Source organism: Tursiops truncatus, chromosome 14 (genome assembly GCF_011762595.2).
Source record: "Tursiops truncatus isolate mTurTru1 chromosome 14, mTurTru1.mat.Y, whole genome shotgun sequence".
Classification (NCBI taxonomy): Eukaryota; Metazoa; Chordata; class Mammalia; order Artiodactyla; family Delphinidae; genus Tursiops; species Tursiops truncatus.
The window spans coordinates 78311270-78334082 of record NC_047047.1 but is presented as its reverse complement, the minus strand read 5'-3'; the positions used below and the strand labels follow the sequence as shown (position 1 = coordinate 78334082).

General features: G+C 39.7%; 2 long non-coding RNA genes across 5 annotated transcripts in view; one reads left to right on the top strand and one right to left on the bottom strand.

Moving 5' to 3' along the window:
- LOC109551202 (uncharacterized) overlaps positions 1-20579 on the top strand; it is an 84322-nt gene extending 63743 nt beyond the window's left edge. The window contains exons 3-4 of one of the 4 annotated variants that reach the window (XR_012325810.1): positions 3258-3477; positions 13846-20579. This is a non-coding gene — a long non-coding RNA (uncharacterized lncRNA). Of the gene's footprint in view, positions 1-3257; positions 5214-13845 lie in introns of those variants that run through there. The other 3 variants (XR_012325808.1, XR_012325809.1, XR_004521675.2) reach the window with 3 other exon arrangements.
- The window catches only part of LOC109551203 (uncharacterized), a 141077-nt gene that overhangs the window by 27892 nt on the left and 90372 nt on the right, over positions 1-22813 (bottom strand). The window lies entirely within an intron of this gene.

The window sequence follows — 22813 nt, the reverse complement described above, 5'->3', positions numbered from 1 at the left end:
ATATCTGCACTGTTCACCATTCAATAGATAGCCAGAAGTTTTAACTATCCAGGAAGGATTTTTTTTTCCTAACTGAATAAAACTAAAAAACCAAAGATCTTAACAATGGTGGCTGAATTTAAACTATCCTCCTGGCACTCTAAAAGACCTGAATGGAAAAAAAAATCATAAAGCATTTAGAGCACCATCAGCCTTACAGAAAAGAAGAAATATGGGAAAGGGTTTGCTGGAAGAATTGTCCTTCATTGCTGAGGATGATGAATGAAAAGGCTTCAGGCAGATCAGATAAGCTGAACCAAAGGAAGCAGTGCCAATATGTGAGGGCTCATTAAGGATCCCATGGTCCCCTCAGCACAGCATCATATGTCACAAGGGATGTCACGGGTCATGAAATATAGGCACTTGCAATTCCCCACTGGGATCGTATTTATCTTGAATTATTTACCACCAGATTTCCTAACGGTGGGAACAGGCTAATAAGGTGGTTTTTGTATAGGGCTTGGGGGTCCTCAAACTGTAATTGATCCACCTCTAGGAGATCAAATGGGTCTGACAGAGCCACAGTCCATAAATTACTACAATTAGTGTCTTTATGGCGTCATGCAAGTTTCATGGCATGAGAAACCACATTTCCAGAAAGAACAGTCAGTGGAAAACACTTCGGAATAGATTGCTTCTGATTCCTGTAAGGTGGCATTTCTTTCAGCTACATTAGGTCCAATCATTAGGGTGAATACTATCCACTGGGAAGATGGATGACCGAATTTTAAAGTAGGCAAAAGTGAGATGGCTTTTCATCAAAGATTGCATTCTAGTCCCAGAAACCATACCTAGAGAAAATGGCTGTGGCGGAAATAATTACAATTTGAACGTGTAGACTGAATAATTGGTGACCTTTCAAAGATTCTCCCTGTCACCTTTGGGATGTAGTCCAAACTCCTCAGCAAGCTGGTTCCTGCTTCCTTCTCCAGTCTTATCTTCCCCCCTTAAATATTGCTCTCTGGATCTACTGAACTATTTGCTGTTCCCAAAACACACCATGTTTTATGTTTGGGGGCCATTTTTCTTTCTGTCTCCTGTGCCCGGAAGTCTTTTTCTGCCTGGCACAACTGAGTCCTTAATGATTCAGTTAAAAGGCTGCTTTCTCAGATCCCCTCAGGCATGGTTGCTAACTCCCTCCTTCCTGCCTTCAGCATCTCGTAATTCACCTTTCTTATAATGCCTGGTACCCTGCAGTGCCACTGTGAGGTTAAGATCAGGACTACGTCTCATTCTTCCCTTTTTTACCAAAGTCTTCCAGAGGTTCAGGCTCATGGCAATGTGCTTTTTGACTACAGGGGACGTCACAAATCCCAGCAACTCTCAAAATAATATATATCAAATATAACAGATATGAATTCCAGATTGGATGCGAAAATATAGTGTTAATTTTGCCGTAGGACGGACTGACGAAAGATGTCACAGAAATGCTAATCCTGTAGCAGTTGAACTGGCCATAGGGTTTGAACTGGCCACTATAATTGAGAAATGTGCAAATGTATGTATTGAACTAGTTGTACATTTGTGGGTAACTTGTTCCTTTTACCTGGAATTTTCTCACATCTACATATCCAAATTTCATTCTTAATTTAAGCTCACTCAGCAGCTCCTCTTTGAGGTTTTTGATGGTAGTTTCTGGAAGACCTTTCCTCACCTTTCTCTGAGTTCCTGTACTTTAGTTAGTAGCTTTTCTCTTGTAGCACTTATAACTATCTCCTTTCATAATGTAATTGTTATTGTAATTTATTATGTAATTTATGTAAATTATTAGAAGTGATATTTCTCACTAAATTAGAACTTACCGAGGGCAGTATTCTGTGTGCTTTGTTCTGGATATCTATTACTGTGTAACAACCCCCCCAAATTGCTTAAAACAACAAAAAGCATTTATCTCTGTGATTGCTGGGGGTCAGGAATTTGGGAATTGCTTAGTTGGGCAGTGTTGGATTGGCATTTCTCATGCAGTCATAGGCATACAGTGGCTGGAGCTAGAACAGTGGAGGGCTAAAACAGCTGAGGGCTAATTGGGCATCTCTTCTCTTCATGTACTCTCAGTTCTCTGTGTGTTTTCTCCACATGAATTAGTTTGGGCTTCCTCACAAGATGGCAGCCTCAGACTTCTTAAATGGCAGGTCAACAAGTAGCAAGGCAAGGCAAGTGTCCTGAGACAACCAGAAGCTGTATTGCTTTTATGACCTTAGTCTCAGAAGTCAGGGCTGCTGCATTCTATTAGTTAATTCAGTCACAAAAGCCTAATTCAAGGGAGGAAGGTACACATTCTACCTCTTGAGGGGGAGAGGGAAAGTTCTGGAAGAGCATGTGGGATGGGAAATATTGCTGTGGCTGTGTTTAGAATGTGCAATTTGTATTCTGCATATTTTTTATCCTTATTCCATTGGTTCTAGTTGCCTGGACTTGAGCTCAGTAAATACACATGGATGAATTAATGATTGCTGAGTTCCATTAATCTTGACGGTACTAATATTTGTACCAGAAGTACTACATACTTCTTTTATCTAATCTCAGCTATCGGTCAGTTGCTTGTCCAGAAGAGGGGGAAAAGTAAAAGATGCATGTTTTATTAACCCTAATGATCAGGAAGAATGGAATATATATTACTCCTCTCAAAAAGCAAATTCAGGTCAAAGAAATGTCAATTTCAATTATTTTAATAGTTTTTTGAGTAGCTATTCAGAAAACATATCTGGTTATTTTCCCTCTTTCCTAAAAGTATAAATTTTTATTTACAGTTCTCATATCTACCCAGTTGATAGAAGGTTCTATTTCAGTGTTTTATTATTATGTAAGATGGGAATTTCTATAGCCCAAGTATTAATATATGTATGTATGGGTGTGCATTATGTGTGAGTATGTGTGTGTGTGTATGTATATTAGTTGTCAAGGCAAACATTTGCTCTTTGGCAAGAGTGGAGTTCATTGAGTTCAAGAATGTTCTGCACAGCTATTCTACGTTTTGAAACACATATTTGTGTGGTGTGGTATTTGTAAGTTGTGTGTACAAATATAATATATATTTAAGAAATAATATATATCTAAGAAATATATACACAGCATACATATTTGAGCAGAAAACCTAAAGTAACAAACTCTCGTATTGTTTGTTTAAAATTTCTCTGCCCAAGACTATTTATTTGAATAACTTATTACCTTTTACTAGAAATTACACAAAACTATTGTCTCCTTTCATCAATTGTCAGTTTCTTGAATGCAGGAATTGTGTCTGACGCTTCACTATGACCTGAGCAGAGTCTCCATGCCTGCTGAGTGACTAGCGGACACTACATGAGTGAAGGAGAGCCCAGCAAAGCCGCACTTGGCACCCAATAAAAGAACAAAGATCGCAAAATCCAGCCACGGGTTCCTGATGAGTTATAATGGCACAAAGCTTTGTTTAACAGTTAGCTTTGGGATGAAAAGGTAAACACGAACACAGTATTATAGTGTATGAATATGTATTGTAGATTCTTTTTCTGCCATGGACACCTTGGAAAAGTTATATAAAATTTAGGGGAAAAACATTCAGAACCACACAACCTGTTCCAGGAGATTCTAGTTCTTTCTACAAGCAGGTAACGGAGAAGCACCCTGCAGGACGGTGCAACCTGATACCACCTTGAGGCTCCAGCTTCGGGCTCTTAAAGTCATCGAGCATTTTTCTACCTCATAAGGTAATTTAAAAAGATGAAAACATATAATATCTATAAGAGCATTTTAAATGTAAATGAGGACAAGCCAAATGTAAAAGACTGTCACAAAATATTCTAATTTATAGTTGTCCTATAGCAGGTTTAGGTACCACCAGCTCACACTCAAGACCCTTCAAAATCAGACCCAAATCTACCCAACTATTTTTGTTTCCACTCTTCCCCAGCTTAGACTTTAACTCCAGTTAAGCAAAATGAGTCATTAACGCCTACATGGACCAAGTCCATATCCAAGTTCTGCCCCTGTACCTCCCCACTTCACTTTCTACTCTCTGATATTTTCTTCCATCTTCCCTGTACTGATAGAAATTTTATCAATGTTAAGTCCCAGCTTCAAGTTCATTTTCTCCCACATATGCTGTTCTTTCATGGATTGTATGGTATAGTATAAATAAATGTTGTGGTATGAATAACTAGGTTACCAGAGTATCTGGGATTTCATTCCATTTGGGCAATTTACTCGTTTAGAGTCCTTGGTCAGAACACTTGGCCTCCCTCATATAAAATGGGGCTAAAGATTATCTCTTACTGAGTCTCATCACCAGACCAGTCAGTGAGTCAGTCAACCTTAGGAGCTACACGAGGAGCTGCAGGACGTAAAAATGAATGTGACAAAGCTACCGTTCTCAGAAAGATCAGTCTCCTAGGAGAGACAGACAATTAAACTAACAGTAGTATCACTGAGTCCCAGGTACACCGTGCTCTGGGAGTACAAAATAGCCTGCAGTTATTTTCAGCAATAGTATTTATCTTAATAATAAGACAGATCCACACACCTGCTAGTAAGGAATGTTCAGATAGACATGGAAAGTCTGAGTTCACTTGCCATAGACTGAATACCTGCAGTAGGAGAAATGCAAACATGCAGGAAAAACTCTTCCACCTCAGTGTAGCAAGTCAGCATGGCCCCACTGGCCCTGCATCATTCCTTGAAGGTGGTGTGCTATGGATTCTGAAGGAAGAGGTGGAGACAGAAGTCAGGTCCACTTCCCATTTGGAGAAAGTGGAGAGACAGCAGAAGCAAGAAGAACTACAGTCCTACAACCTATGGAACAAAAACCACATTCACAGAAAGACAAGATGAAAAGGCAGAGGGCTATGTACCAGGTGAAGGAACAAGATAAAACCCCAGAAAAACAACTAAATGAAGTAGAGATAAGCAACCTTCCAGGAAAAGAATTCAGAAAGATGATAGTGAAGATGATCCAGGACCTCGGAAAAAGAATGGAGGCAAAGATCGAGAAGATGCAGGAAATGTTTAACAAAGACCTAGAAGAATTAAAGAACAAACAAACAGAGATGAACAATACAATAACTGAAATGAAAAATACACTAGAAGGAAACAATAGCAGAATAACCGAGGCAGAAGAACTGGTAAGTGACCTGAAAGACAGAATGGTGGGATTCACTGCTGCGGAACAGAATAAAGAAAAAAAGAAAGAAAAGAAATGAGACAAGCCTAAGAGACCTCTGGGACAACATTAAACCTAACAACATTCACATTATGGGGGTCCCAGAAGGAGAAGAGAGAGAAAGGACCCGAGAAAATATTTGAAGAGATTATAGTCGAAAACTTCCCTAACATGGGAAAGGAAATAGCCACCCAAGGCCAGGAAGTGCAGAAAGACCCATACAAGATAAACCCAAGGAGAAACATGCCAAGACACATAGTGATCAAACTGGCAAAAATTAAAGACAAAGAAAAGTTATTGAAAGCAGCCAGGGAAAAATGACAAATAACATACAAGGGAACTCCCATAAGGTTAACAGCTGATTTCTCAGCAGAAACTCTACAAGCCAGAAGGGAGTGGCATGACATATTTAAAGTGATGATAGGGAAGAAACTACACCAAGATTGCTCTACCCAGCAAGAATCTCATTCAGATTTGATGGAGAAATCAAAAGCTTTACAGACAAGCAAAAGCTAAGAGAATTCAGCACCACCAAACCAGCTCTACAACAAATGCTAAAGGAACTTCTCTAAGTGGGAAACACAAGAGAAGAAAAGGACCTACAAAAACAAACCCAAAACAATTAAGAAAATGGTAATAGGAATATACATATCGATAATTACCTTAAACATGAATGGATTAAATGCTCCAAGCACAAGATACAGACTAGCTGAATGGATACAAACACAAGACCCATATATATGCTGTCTACAAGAGACCCACTTCAGACCTAGGGACACACACAGATTGAAAGTGAGGGGATGGAAAGATAGTCCATGCAAATGGAAATCAAAAGAAAGCTGGAGTCACAATACTCATATCAGATAAAACAGACTTTAAAATAAAGAATGGGGCTTCCCTGATGGCGCAGTAGTTGAGAGTCCGCCTGCCGATGCAGGGGACATGGGTTCGTGCCCTGGTCTGGGAAGATCCCGCATGCCGCGGAGCGCCTAGGCCCGTGAGCCATGGCTGCTGAGCCTGCACGTCCGGAGGCTGTGCTCCACAACAGGAGAGGCCACAACAGTGAGAGGCCCACATACCGCAAAAAATAAAGAATGTTACAAGGGACGAGGAAGGACACTACATAACGATCATGGGATCAATCCAAGAAGAAGATATAACAATTATAAACATATATGCTCCCAACATAGGAGCACCTCAATACATAAGGCAACTGCTAGCAGCTATAAAAGAGGAAATAGACAGTAACACAATAATAGTGGGAGACTTTAACACCGCACTTACACCAATGGACAGATCATCCAAACAGAAAATTACTAAGGAAATACAGCTTTATATGACACAATAGACCAGATAGATTTAATTGATATTTTTAGGACATTCCATCCAAAAACAGCAGATTACACTTTCTTCTCAAGTGCACACAGAACATTCTCCAGGATAGATCACATCTTGGGTCACATATCAAGCCTCAGTAAATTTAAGAAAATTTAAATCATATCAAGCATCTTTTCTGACCACAACACTATGAGATTAGAAATAAATTACAGGGGAAAAAATGGAGAAAACACAAACACACGGAAGCTAAACAATACACTACTAAATAACGAAGAGATCACTGAAGAAATCAAAGAGGAAATCAAAAAATACCTAGAGACAAATGACAATGAAAGCACAACAATCCAAAATCTGTGGGATGCAGCAAAAGCAGTTCTAAGAGGGAAGTTTACAGCAATACAAGCCTACATCAAGAAACAAGAAAAATCTCAAATAAACAATCTAACCTTACACCTAAAGGAACGAGAGAAAGAAGAACAAACAAAACCCAAAGTTAGTAGCAGGAAAGAAATCATAAAGATCAGAGCAGAAAATAATGAAATAGAAACAAAGAAAACAGTAGCAAAGATCAGTAAAACTAAAAGCTGGTTCTTTGAGAAGATAAACAAAATTGATAAACCATTAACCAGACTCATCAAGAAAAAGAGGGAGAGGACTCAAATCAGTCAAATTAGAAATGAAAAAGAAGAAGCTACAACAGACACCGCAGAAATACAAAGCATCCTAAGAGACTACTACAAGCAACTCTATGCCAATAAAATGGACAACCTGGAAGAAATGGACAAATTCTTAGAAAGGTATAACCTTCCAAGGCTGAACCAGGAAGAAATAGAAAATATGAACAGACCAATCACAAGTAATGAAATTGAAACTGGATTAAAAATCTTCCAACAAACAGAAGTCCAGGACCCAATGGCTTCACAGGTGAATTCCATCAAACATTTAGAGAAGACCTAACACCCATCCTTCTCAAACTCTTCCAAAAAATTGCAGAGGAAGGAACACTCCCAAACTCATTCTATGAGGCCACCATCACCATGATACCAAAACCAAAGATACTACAAAAAAAATTATAGACCAATATCACTGATGAATATAGATGCAAAAATCCTCAACAAAATACTAGCAAACAGAATCCAACAACACATTAAAAGGATCATACACCATGATCAAGTGGGATTTATCCCAGGGATGCAAGGATTCTTCAATACATGCAAATCAATCAATGTGATACTCCATATTAACAAACTGAAGCACATATATCCAATGCAATATTACTCAGTCATAAAAAGAAATGAAATTGAACTATTTGTAATGAGGTGGATGGACCTAGAGTCTGTCATACAGAGTGAAGTAAGTCAGACAAATACTGTATACTAACACATATATATGGAATTTAAGAAAAAAAATGTCAAGAAGAACCTAGGGGTAAGACAGGAATAAAGACACAGACCTACTAGAGAATGGACTTGAGGATATGGGGAGGGGGAAGGGTAAGCTGTGACGAAGTGAGAGAGTGGCATGGACATATATACACGACCAAATGTAAAATAGATAGCTAGTGGGGAGCAGCCGCATGGCACAGGGAGATCAGCTCGGTGCTTTGTGACCACCTAGGGGGGTGAGATAGGGAGGGTGGGAGGGAGGGAGACGCAAGAGGGAAGAGATATGGGAACATATGTATATGTATAACTGATTCACTTTGTTATAAAGCAGAAACTAACACACCATTGTAAAGCAATTATACTCCAATAAAGATATTAAAAAAAACAAAAAAATACTGAAGAATAAAAATCATATCATCATCTCAATAGATGCAGAAAAAGCTTTTGACAAAATTCAACACCCATTTATGATAAAAACTCTCCAGAAAGTGGGCATAGAGGGAATCTACCTCAACATAATAAAGGCCATATATGATAAACCCAGAGCAAACATCATTCTCAATCGAGGAAATGCTTTCAGTTTTTCACCAAGATCAAAAACAAGACAAGGATGTCCACTATTATTCAACATAGTTTTGGAAGTCCTAGCTATAGCAATCAGAGAATAAAAAGAAATAAATGGAATCCAAATTGGAAAAGAAGTAAAATTGTCACTGTTTTCAGATGACATGATACTATACCTATAGAGTCCTAAAGATGCCACTAGAAAACTACTAGAGCTAGTCAATCAATGAATTTGGTAAAGTTGCAGGATACAAAATTAATGGACAGAAATCTCTTGCATTTCTATACACTAATGATGAAAAATCTGGAAGAGAAATTAAAGAAACAGTCCCATTTACCATTGCAACAAAAAGAATAAAATACCTAGGAATAAACCTACCTAGGGAGACAAAAGACCTGTATGCAGAAAACTATAAGACACTGATGAAAGAAATTAAAGGTGATACCAACAAATGGAGAGATATACCATGTTGCTGGATTGGAAGAATCAATATGGTGAAAATGACTCTGCTACCCAAAGCAATCTACAGATTTAGTCCAATCCCTATCAAATTACCAATGGCATTCTTTTACAGAACTAGAATAAAAAAAATCTTAAAATTCGTATGGAGACACAAAAGAACCCGAGTAGCCAAAGGAGTCTTGAGGGGAAAAAACAGAGCTGGAGGAATCAGACTCCCTGACTTCAGACTATACTACAGAGCTACAGTAATCAAGACAATATGGTACTGGCACAGAAACAGAGATATAGATCAATGGAACAGGATAGAAAGCCCAGAGATAAACCCACACACCTATGGTCAACTAATCTATTACAAAGGAGGTAAGGATATACAATGGAAAAAGGACAGTCTCTTCAATAAGTGGTGCTGGGAAAACTGGACTGCTACGTGTAGAAGAATGAAATTAGAACACTCCCTAACACCATACACAAAAATAACTCAAAATCGATTAGAGACCTAAATGTAAGACCAGACACTATAAAACTCTCAGAGGAAAACATAGGAAAAACACTCTTTGACATAAATCACAGCAAGATCTTTTTTGATCCACCTCCTAGAGTAATGGAAATAAAAATAAGCAAATGGGACCTAACAAAACTTAAAAGCTTTTGGACAGCAAAGGAAACTACAAACAAGATGAAAAGACCACCCTCAGAATGGGAGAAAATATTTGCAAACAAATCAACGGACAAAGGATTAATCTCCAAAATATATAAACAGCTCATGCAGCTCAATATTAAAAAACAAACAACTCAATCCAAAAATGGGCAGAAGACCTAAATAGACATTTCTCCAAAGAAGACATACAGATGGCCAAGAAGCACATGAAAAGCTGCTCAACATCACCAATTATTAGAGAAATGCAAATCAAAACTACACTGAGATATCACCTCACACCAGTCAGAATTGCCATCATCAGAAAATCTACAAACAACAAATGCTGGAGAGGGTGTGGAGAAAAGGGAACCCTCTTGCACTGTTGCTGGGAATGTAAATTGATACAGCCACTATGAAGAACAGTATGGAGGTTCCTCAAAAAACTAAAAATAGAACTATCATATGACCCAGCAATCCCACTACTGGGCATATACCCAGAGAAAACCATAATTCAAAACGACACATGCGCTCCAATGTTCATTGCAGCACTATTTACAATAGCCAGGACATGGAATCAACCTAAATGCCCATCGACAGACAAATGGATAAAGAAGAAATGGTACATATATACAATGAAATATTACTCAACCATTAAAAGGAATGAAATTGGGTCTCTTGTAGAGATGTGGATGAATCTAGAGACTGTCATACAGAGTGAAGTAAGTCAGAAAGAGAAAAACAAATATCGTATATTAACGCATATATGTGGAACCTAGAAACATGGTACAGATGAACCAGTTTGCAGGGCAGAAATTGAGACACAGTTGTAGAGAACAAGCATATGGACACCAAGGGAGGAAAGTGGCAGGGGGGGCAGGGGGGTGGGGGTGGGAAGAACTGGGAGATTGGGATTGACATGTATACACTGATGTGTATAAAACTGATGACTAATAAGAACCTGATATATAAAAAAATAAAATTAAAAAAAAGAAAGCAAGTGGAAGCAGAGTGAGCGATTTACCTTGTTTTAATGCAAGCAGATGGTGAGGTCATGGGAACTTGTTTAAAGCCTTAGTGAACTGTCTCTTCAAATTAAGGACTTTTGAGAATTATTAAAGGTTCTGAGAAACCCCCATTACTCAAAAGATTGTATGTTCTTGCTGAGTGGTCAGGCATCTAACCCCCTGTACGTTCAAACACAAGGAATACATAAGGGCATGGCTGATTGCTTTAATGAAATGCAGGTATCCACAGTTAAGGTAACATACGGTGAGAGAGAGACAACCAGAGATAGCAAGCATTTCCCACTGAGCTGCCCTCCACTTAATGCAATTACAGGCTTTGAAGAATCGCAGAGCTATTTGGTAAAAATAAAGTAACAGTTTCTGGAGAACCTTTCAAATGTGAATGGGTTTGGATCCCGTTTCAAAGTTTCTTGGGCTCCTATTCGGTAGGGCAACATTCTTATATATTGGGATGACTGAGAATCTACCTTAAAAACACAGCTGAGCTTTAAAAGGAGTTAATCTAAAATCACATGTGGCCTGTGCCAATATATATATTTTAATCATATGAGTCATTATTAAACAAACAATTTAATTTTAAAAATAAAGTGAAAAACCATGGTCTTGTCTGGACTAAGAAACCATTATTTACCTAGTTAGGGAAATAGCTTTTTGTTTGTTTGTTTTTCATTTTTCTTTTTTAAATTTATTTTATTTTTGGCTGCATTGGATCTTGGTTGCTGCGCACAGGCTTTCTCTAGTTGCAGCGAGCGGGGGCTACTCTTCGTTGCAGTGCGCGGGCGTCTCATTGCGGTGGCTTCTCTTGTTGCGGAGCACGGGCTCTAGGTGCATGGGCTCCAGTAGTTGTGGCGCACGGGCTTAGTTGCTCTGGGGCATGTGGGATCTTCCCGGACCAGGGCTCAAACCCGTGTCCTCTGCATTGACAGGTGGATTCTTAACCACTTTGCCACCAGGGAAGTCCCAGGGAAATAACTTTAAATTGTGGTTCTTTTTGGTAACCACAAAAAAGATGAGCTATACAAGATATTTACACTAAATCATTGTATTTTTGCAAGTTTAATACCCGACGTTTTTAGATTGGCAATTTGGAGCTAATATAAAAGAGACTGTTAGACCTGAAAAGGCCACTGGCCATGAACTAATTCAAATCCAGTTTGTTACAGATGAGAAAAATGAGGCCAGGTAAAGGAGTGACTCTCTTTAAGTCTTTAAGCTATGCAGCAGTAGCTGATAGAAAATATGCCAGAACTCAGGAACAGGGAATAGATGTAATTTCAAATGCAGGTCTGATATTATCAAGCTCAAATTACAAAATTGTAACCTTCAATTTCCACATAAGATAGGCATTTTCTATGAAGCACATCTTATAATACATAATCCACTGATTTAAACGAGAAAAAAAATACACAGTGACTAAGAAAGGGGAAGAAATCTAAACTCAGCTGGTTTTCTTCACTGAATACAGCAAACCAAAAACTTGTTTAATTTATTCAGAAGCTAAAATAATCCTCTCCATGAAAAATATCAAAATTAAATTCTGGTCTAATCCAAATGATTATTATCACAATCTCACCATCTGGAAACCCACGTTCTCTAAAAAAAATTTATCATGAAATTGAGAGTTCTGTAGAAAACACAGTAGTTACTTTCTTAGTCTGAAAGTTGAGATCAACAGCATAACATTTCATAACATTCTGATGAAGAAATATTCCTCAGTCTTAAAATAAGTGAACTCGTGGCATGAGTTAAAATATGCCAGATTTTATGACTGATCCCTACAAGAAGTTGGCTGTTTTCTCTTCCTCATGAAAGCTTTCTTGAGTAGGACAGAGAACTCCTGAAGGAGGCGGAAAGTATATCCTACCTTAAGAAGGGTCTGTGCCTCAGTTATGGGGAGCTGGACGCATGGGAGGATGGAGCCAGAGGAAGGGCAGCCTTTGGTTGGCACCACGTCCAAAGCCGGGTGTGTAAACCACATGAAGACTTCAAGCGTAAACTCAGATGATGATCAAGGGCAATATTCCATACGAGAACCTAAGTGCCAAAAGGCAACTGGAGGAAATGGGTAGAGTCTCGAGGTGGTGAATTATTTCCTTTTCCTCACAGATCCAGTGGCAGCTGGAGATTTGGATCCGGTGCTTTGCGAGAGGAAGTCAGCTTGAACTCAGAAGGGTGTTTGGGCTCTAATCAAGCAGCACTGGGACCAGAGTCAAACTCATCTCAATCAGGACAAGAGGAGGCTTCCCTTGGGAAAAATAGGGTAGCGCTCAAGGAGAATGACAGGTGCACTAGGGAAAAAAGAGGCTCTACCTGTGTGAAATTTCCAGATTTGTTACAGAAAGCGGGACAGAGAGTAGGATATAAAGAAAGCCAAAGAAAGAACATAAGAAAGTGGATGAAGGAAGGAAAGGAAGATGTTAGGGAGGGGAGAGAACAGATCTTAGAAATTCAAATACTCTCACAGCAGACACTACAAGATTATGAGTCACTCAGTCCTATGGGACTCATAGTTCGCGCCCCAGATGTGAGCCCGGTACAGTGGGGATATGTGGAATTCGTCACGGGAGAGAGGGAGTCCTTGCTCAGCCACTTACTGGATGAATACCATTGAGTGAATCACCTTCTCTATGCATCAGTTTTCTCTACCACAAAATTCAAATAAAAGATGCACTCACAGGCTTACTGTGAACGCTAAGAAATGTACATGAACACATTCTGTAAGCCACACCTTGTTCTGCACGTGACCATTATCATGCTACTTGCAGATCACATAACATTCAGTGATGTTTTCCTTCAGTCTACTTCTTTCTAAAGCACAGTTATTAAGAGTTGATTGTGAATGGACAGCTAAGAACCTGGGGTGAACCCTCACACATCTGAGGCTAGCCATGGGGTTAAATGCTAGCGCAGGTGTGACCTTCAACCTGTCCCGTCCCAAACCTTCCTACCAGGGGTGTAACAAGAGCCAGGGGTGTGTAGAAGACATTCTCAAATCCATGGTTTTCTTAGTAAAGTGGTAGAAGGAAAGTGACTGATAGTGAATTATAGTAAAACATGCCCTGCCCTTCTACCTTTTCTCTGCTACGTAGTTCAACTTCTAGATTTTGTGTCTCCAAATACCAGCCTTCTTGGTATGTTTATAAATACCAACCAGTAAAAAAAAGTAAAAAATAAAGAATTTCTTTATGTATTTTTATTTTAAACGAACAGTTTAAAAGCTTTTTCATGGATTTAATTTTTTTTTTTTTTCAAAGCAGCTTGGAGATAGAGCTATAACCTAAGAGATTGGTTTTTCCCTCTGTGCTGAGCCTGGAGAGCATAGCATCTGAAATCTGGCCTTCATTCTACAATAAACGGGGAACTGAGTGGGAAGGGGACTTGCCCAGGGACACAGTGATCGACTGTCAGATTGGGACAAGCATTCGAGTCTCCAGTATTCATGGCGCCAGACTTCACCTACTGTGAGCTCCTCTAGGACAGAAGCTGATTCTCCATTTTGGCTGCGTATTAGAACCACCTGGGGACTTTTTAAGATCCCAGGGCCCCAGCTACACCGCGTACCAAGTGAATCAGAATCTCTGGGGATGGGACCCAGGCGTTACTACTTCTCGTAGCTACTCAGCAGACAAGTTTGAGAACTCATGTTCTAGAGGACAATATTGAGCTCGGTATTCATGTAAATAATAATGGCTCAGTGGATGGAGCACTTTCTCTGTTGAGGCTATCGCGTCAAGCGCTTTCCTGCTTTATTCCACCCAGGTCCTTGCTGCAGCCTTCTCAAGTAAGTTCTGCTATTACTCCCACCTTACAGCAGAGCAACCTGATTCCTATCCAAGAGAGACACCTTGCTCAAAGCCAAGTACTTCTCAAGAGGCAAAGTCCAAACTGCAACCCGGAGCTCTTACGGACTAGGCTACACTACATCTCTAACCTGACAGGCAGCCCTTCTTTGGCTGAGAGAGGAGTCACCAAGGTTTGTCCAGTGACTATTTCTTAATCTCTACTCATAACTCGACAAAAAATTCATTATAGATCAAGACAGCTGACCTTAAGGTGTGAATCCGCCATCAGTCACACAAGTAACCTGAACTTATACACGATGCCAGATGTGGGATCCCGTAGAACACTGACTTTTGTGTAGCAGCCCAAAGGGCTATTTTTCAGGAAAATATGGGGCCATAACACATAGTTTTGCTTCAGGGTTGGTTCCACTTGATTCTGTTGACTGACTATCCACATACTAATATTTCACAGGACACGTCCATCCATGTCATCCCAATCTAACTTCTCACAGGAGTACCTGATGTCCAGCCCAGCATTTATCTGTGGTCTCCTCCAAAGTAAAACAAAGAGGATGGAGACAATGTACAGTGAGAAACAGCTCTCTATTAGAGTTATTTTAGGATTGATTTTGATAAACAGAAGTCCAAGGACAAGTTCTCAGAGGTCTTGAAATTCCCTAGAGGACTCCTTTAACAATTTAAAATACCATATTCTGAATTATTGGCACAATTGCTTTATTTCTAAATCCTTTCTTATAGTTCCAGTGTCCAAGTTTGCACTTATATTATAAATGAGTTGTCACCAAACAGGGCTACTTTAACTGTCCCAGGCTAATGAGAAAAGAACAAAGGCAGATTTAGTAGGCAAATGATGAACTCCTGCCATGTGAACTCTAAATGACATCACTGTGAACTGCGGGGATGAAGGTTCTGAAGCAGTGCGAGAAGTGGTGAAAAAAATTGACTTCAGTCCGACAGATTGGGAAAGGCCTACGCAAATTAAAGGAATAGTCCACACTGTAGCCCTAATGCAAGCGGCATTTGAATTACTTTTGCTTTTGTAATTTGGTTTTAGCTTGTTAATTTGTTCTGACTTCAAAGTAGTATGAATTAAAAGCATAAGGAGTTTAGACCTAGTTTTGTGTGTCTGCATATTTAAACAACATGAGGATAAAACAGTCTAGTTCCATATTGCAGGGTCTGTGAAAACATTTACCTTTAAAAGGGTCCACACACAATGGAGTCTGATTCTGACCAGCATGAAAGCTTAGCTTTCATGGGTCTGGGTGAGTTCCCCAGAGGTACCACGCACTGCCCGAATCAGCTCGCCGTGGACCAAGGATGGGAAATACATGTAACATTCTGCACAATTTTATTGGCATTTAAGAGATTTTGTTTTAAGCTGCTAATCTAATCTTTCTATTCTCAGACTCATGTTAATGTTCCAGTTAAACAGAAAATGAGAAAATGAAAAAAAAAGATGTTTTTAATAAATTGAATTTCCACTTGGGCTTTATTAAAATCGCCGTGGAAATTACCATGGGAAAGTTTGTCTCAGAAAATGATGATATCAATGATCATTTCTATTCTTGTGATAAGAAAGAGGCAATATTAGGTGTGGACAAAATGTAGGCAAAAGAGTAGACAGTGCCACTCACTGGGGAACAGTCCCAGGGCAGGAATGACCTTGCTCCCCTGTGAATTCCTCGCACCCCAAACAGTCCTAACATGTGATGGGTAAGTGCTTGCTAGGTGATTGCCATGACTTGCTTGGCCTGCTGCCCTCCAGGACTCATAGCTGGAATGTTCCCACAGCCCTGCCCCTATATTTAGGATCCAGTGAAGCAACCTCAAGACAGAAATCCTGCAGCTCAGCATCAAGTCAGCCTAGAGGCACATCCCATCCTCTGCTCCTGGTAACTTGTCTCCCTGATTCCTAGCCTCTAGTTCACGAAAAGGGGCCCTGAACTGGTCTTTCTGTTTCTCTCGAGATTGGCGTTCTTTCCCTGAATTTAGCCCCCCGAGGTCCTCTGGGTGTCAGTCACCTGCCCGCCTCTACCTCTGCCCATTCTGCTGCTAGATGATGCCATCACTCATGCAGGAGGTGGTAGATACAGAGGTTGAGACTCTGGGCTGAGCAGACACATGCGGGGTGCCTTGTTCAAGAAGGGAGATAACAGATGTACTGCTTTCTACTTGTCTGGACCTGGCCAAGTTATTTACCATCTATGGCTATGAGTTTTCACCTGTAAAATGAGCTTAAAAATAATTTATAAGCCAGTTATGAGGAACAAATGAATTAATTTGTATAAAGCATTTGGAACAATGCCTGAGTCATAGTAAGCACTCAGAAGTGAGGGCTGTACTCCTTTTAGGTCTCTCATATGCCCACACTCATGCCAAATAGCCCTGGTACTGATAACCTACCATCCGGGATGCCTCTCCAGCCACTGAATTCTGGTTTTCTGACCTACTTTCTTCTACTTCCTTTGGTTAACTGCTCCATGCTTCCCTACCTGAGGGCCCCGTACCATCAAGTGCATCTTTAAATAATACCTAGCTACTATTTCATAGTCTTTAAGCCCTGCAGGGCCCTAGCTTGGCCTTAACCTCCCCCTGAACAAACTTCGTTTTGACACCTGTTCAGGTATAGACACTAGGGCTTTCCAACAAGAGTTGCATCCTTACCTGGTGCTATAGGCCCAACCCACTGGGTCCTAAATGCATCTATTCCCTCATTGTCCTGTAAGCAATCCCCTAGGAGTAAGGACACAGTGACAGATCTGCACAGACAGATCACAGGTGAAGGTCTGGAGCAAAAGACAAGAGAAAGCTAAGAAAGCTGCCTAAAGACACTGTCAAAGGAGCAATTCGCCTTTGTCATTTTTCAGAGCTTTGTATTTCACAAAGTACTAGATTCTCTCGTTTTGTCCTCACAGAAACACAGTGAAAGAGCAGAATATTTGGATGACTAACATAGTGCTGGGTACAATTTTACCAGATGTGGACCCTCTAAAAGTAGCTGATATGCTCCCGAAATGAGGTTCAAGTGTCGTATTAAAAACTGGCTGTCGCTTTTTGCACTTTTGCTCATACCTTTAGCCCGTGGTGCTCTTGCTGGTAACTTTAATCGTCTATAACCTTCTCCACTGATGATTCTTGACTGCTGATTCAGTTCTTGCTTCTCTGACTCTTTCAATTCAACAGCCTCCATCTGGGAACATTCTCAGACTGGACATTGGCTTCCTTAGATCCCCACTTCTACAACCCCTTTGACTTCTCATATCACAAATGCCTCAACTTAAGATCCTCCTCTTGCTCCCACAATGTGAATTTTGTTTACACCTGTGGTGGGTAGACCAAAGGTGAGCCCTGAAGATCACCACACCCTAGCGGTCACGCCTTGTATAAAAACTTCCCTCGAGTGTGGGAGGGACCTGTGATTTGCTTCTAGCCAACAGAATATGGTGAAAGTGAAGGGATTTTGCAGATGTAAAAAAGACCTCAAATGGGTTGATTTTGAGTTAGCCAAAAGGGAGTATATCCTGGGGTGGCCTGACTTTGGTGAAAGCTCTTACAAGAAGGACTGGGTCCTCCTTAGGGAGAGCTTATCTTTCCTGGCTTGAAGAAGCCCACATGGCAAGGAGCTGTGGGTGGCCTCTAAGCTCTAAGATGGCTGCCTTCAGCCAGCACAAAGCTGGGGCCCTCACTCACAGAGCCACAGGGAATTAATTCTGCCAACAACCTAAAGGAACTTGGAAGAGTATTCTTCTCCAGTTTAGCATTCAGATGAGAACACAGCCCACACCTTGATTGAAGCCCTGTGAGAACCTGAGCCAAGGATTCAGCTAAGTCCTGCCTGATCTCCCAACCCACAATAAAGGCCGCAGTCACAGCAGCTGATCAACAACACCACAGTTGTTTAGAAAAACTATAAAATTATACCAAGTTGAAACAATCAGGGTGATAAGCCTTAGGGGGGACAACATAAAAAAAAAAAAACCCAAACCAAATGTAGAATGGCCAGTTCAATGAAATCATACTAAATTTAACTTGAGGTTTGGCACATTTACTATTTTGAGTTAGTCCCCAAATTCCTTCTCAAAATGCATGACTATGTGCAGTCTTATTAAAGAAACAAGCTAGAGCATCCCTGCACTGACAAGCAGACAGAATGTAAACCAGTGGGCATGTGAGAATCCAATAGGATGCGTAAGAGTACAAAGGATAAATGGGCACCATCCCACGGTGGTGATCAGGAGAGCCAGGCAGCCCTATACTCCTAAGTGGAGTCAAGAAATGGATGCTTATAGAAAGGCAGAGACAATGGGGAACTGTCACTGAAAAGCCCTCTTTGCCTCTGCACACACTGAAAAACAGATCACAATATCTACAGAGGAAACTGCAGAGTTCCTTTCTATTCTTTTGCGAAGATCTCTCATACCATAGAAAAGGGGACTGAAATTAAGCAAACGTATGGTACTTTAATAAATACGGTACATTAGAAACTCTGAGTTTGGGGTCTCTTCATTTTTTATAAGGTTGTAATTGAAAACTTAGTTTAACGACACATTTACTTTAGGGATCCCTATCACTGGTCACTGTGAGGCTCCCCTCTGTGCCTCTAGGACAGATAGTGGGAAGTGGCACGATAGAAAATGAATGCCAGTCAGTGGTGTGTATCTATCACGGAAGGGCCAGGTGTATGCAGTTGCCCACAGACACAGAATTCAATGCTGGGAGGGCTTTTGTGCTCTCTACTCCCATTTTTATATATGGGGCAGGAAAATCTATCTCACTTTCAAAATCAGCATTGACCTTGTTTGTAGAATGTTCTTCCTTCTTATTTGTTTAATCACTGTCATTCTAGATCTATCTTCTGGAATGATTTTGAACTATTCTCATCAGCCTCCACATGGCAGCCCTTCCGGTGTGTAAAGACAGTTGTCATTATCCCTGAGTATTCTCATTTCCTCTTGGGAGCTCAGCGCAATGAACAGCAGAGTAGGAAAGCCATTGCCTGAGATAAGAACCCTGTAGTTAGGCTAATTGTTTCTCAGGTTTCTCCCTCTTCTTCATTCTGAGATTGATCCTGATGACCAATATGTTAATGCTGCTCCTAGTAGATCAGTCAACTCAGGATAACTCAAGAGTGAGACCACGGATACTCAAACTATGAAGAAAAGAGGGAGTCATGGGCAGGGTGTCTATTCAGAATTCAAAGGAGAAACTCTGCTTTGATGTGTATACATATTGAGTTTCTATGCAAAGTTTTATTTTAAGAAAGTTCTCCTATTTTTTATTTTATTTTTTATTTTTTTGCGGTACGCGGGCCTCTCACTATTGTGGCCTCTCCCATTGCGGAGCACAGGCTCCGGACGCGCAGGCTCAGCGGCCATAGCTCACGGGCCCAGCCGCTCCGCGGCATGTGGGATCTTCCCGGACCGGGGCACAAACCCGCGTCCCCTGCATCGGCAGGCGGACTCTCAACCACTGTGCCACCAGCGAAGCCCTCTCCTATTTAAAAAAAAAAAGTTAGAAAACCATCACCCTAGTCCATCTGTAATATGTCTAATTTGAATAACCTTTTTGCAAACTTGACTCAAGACTTTAAGGCCAGGAAATTTTCATACCTGATTAGAATGCAAAGATTTTGATGTGCTGTATATGTACAATGAAAGAGTCACACCAAAAATTGTGACAGAGAAATCTTGAAATTAAAATCATGAACAGAGTTTAAAAAAGAAAAAGATGTAGGTTTGAATATAAACAACCACTCAATAGAATTCCTTTTCACTAAAAACCAGAAACACATCTGACATTTTATCTGCGATGATTTTATTTACATGATATTCCTGAGAAAGCAAAAATTTAGGGACAAAAAATAGATCGGCAGTACCCCAAGTGTATTTATTGGGGTAATGAAACTGTATGACAATGTGTATGTGTCAAAATGTATAGAACTTTAAGAAAAAAAGGTGAATTTTATTGCAGGTAAATTATATGCAGATGACATAATTTTGTTTGCAGAAAATATGTAATATTGATTTTATAAAAATTAAAACTTTTGTATTGGAAATGACACCATTCCATAAAGTGAAGAAAATATTTGTAAATCATTTGTCTGATAACGGACTGTATCCTGAAATTATGTAAAGGGTACTTACAACTTAATAAGGTTAAAAAGCCAAGAAATAGAGAAAGTACATGTCCAGACATTTCTCCAAAGATACACAAATGGCTAATAAGCACATAGAAAGATGATTACCATCATTAGTATCACAACCACAATGAGACAGCACTTCATGCCCACTAGTATGCCTACATTCAAAAAAAGAGAAAATAACATGTTGACGAGGATACAGAGAAATTGTAACCTTCATAGATTGCTGGTAGGAATATAAAATGGTGTAAATGCTACTTTTAAAAAGTTTGGCAGTTCCTCAAAATGTTAAACATGGAGTTTATATATGACTCAGCAATCCCACTCGAGGTTATATACAGAGAAGCAGAAGTATATGTATATACAAAAACTGTACATGAATTTTTCCTAGTTTTTTGTACTGAGGTAAAATACATAGAACATAAAATTTACTATCTTAACCATTTGTAAGTGTACAGTTCAGTAGTATAAAATACATTCATAATGTTGTATGACCATCACCACCATCCATTTCCAGAACTCTTTGTAACCTTGTACCACTAGATCTCTGTACCTACTAAATACTACTTCCCCATTTCCTCCTCTCCCTAGCCCCTGGCAACCACCATCCTACTTTTTGTTTCTATGGTTTCGACTCTGGTAAGTATCTCATATAAATGGAATCATACGGTATTTGTCTTTTTGTGACTAATTTCACTTAGCGTAATGTCCTTAATGTTTATTCATGTTTTAGCATATGTCAGAAGTTCCTTCTTTTTCAAGGCCAAATAATATTCCATTGTGTGTGTATGCCACGTTTTGCTTATCCGTTCATCCCTCAGTGGGCACTTGGGTTGCTGCTTCCACATTTTAGATATTGTGAATAATTTTGCTAAGAACATGGGTATACATATATCTCTTCAGAACCCTGCTGTTAATTCTTTGGGGTATATATTCAGAAGTGGAATTACTGGATCGTGTACATGAGTGTTCATGGCAGTGTTATTCATACTAGCCCAAAGTGGGAGCAATCCAAATGTTCATCAACTGATAAATAGATAAATAAAATATGGCATATCCATGCAATGGAATTTTACTCCACACTAAGAAGGAATTACTCATACATGCTACTACATGGAGAAACCTTGAAAACACAGGGCCAAGTTAAATTAGCCAGCCACAAAAGACAACATATTGTATAATTCATTCATATAAAATATTCATAGTTGGCAAACTTAGAGAGACAGAAAGCAGATTAATGCTTGCCAGGGAATGGGGTGGGGAAAAATTAATACGGAGTGATTGCCAGTACAGAGTTTCTTTTTGGAGTGATGAAAATATGCTAAAATTGGATTGTGGTGATGATTGCATGAATCTGTGAATGTACTGATCCTAAAGCCAATTCAACTGCACACTTTAAATGGTGAGTTGTATGGTATGTGACTTATATAATCAATAAAGCTGTGAAAATAATTATACCTCAACAAACCTGACTCAAAAGAGAAAAAATTTTAAACTTCCAAGGTCCAAAGAAAAGAGGGCAAAACACACAAGCAGCAAGTTTCTCTTAGAAAGGAATATAAATAACCAATACCATATAAAATGATGCTCAACTTATCAAGAGTCAAACTAATGCAAATAAAACAAAAATGAGATCTATTTTTCCCAATAAGATTCACAAAAATCAGAGATTGGCAATAACCAGTGTTGGTGAAGTTATAATTAATTTCCCACCCTCAGGACTCATAAACGCTCAGCTGAAACAAATTTTGTAGAAAGAACTTTTGTAATACATTTCCAAGTGAGTCATGTGCATAACTTTTTATCTAATTTTAAGGCCTTAGTAGCACAGGTTTTATAATCAAACATTCAAAACTGTTCCAGCAGTGCTTGGCATGGAAGTGACCTCCCAACAGCGTCTGTCCAGAAGGGACCCTGCTGAGGCAGGGATTGACCTTTGGTTCCAGGCTGTGAGGAAGGTGTGAAGGGTCCTGAGACAGAGGCTGGGACAGACAAAGGGGCTGAGACTTGAGGCACATAGTGGTCCTGGTCAGTTGTATATAATTTGGTACAGATTTTACATATTTCAACAATTACTCTTGTCTTACTGACCAAAAGTTGGCCCTATAAAAATACAAGTGTTGAAAATGCATGCAGTGGACATCATCACAGGATGTTTATAATATCAGAAGAACAGTGCTCATCTTTAGGGGACTGGTTACGAAAATTGTGGTACATCTAGAAAATACGCTAGCCTGTGGCCATTACACATGATTTGAAAATATACACTGTTAACATGCA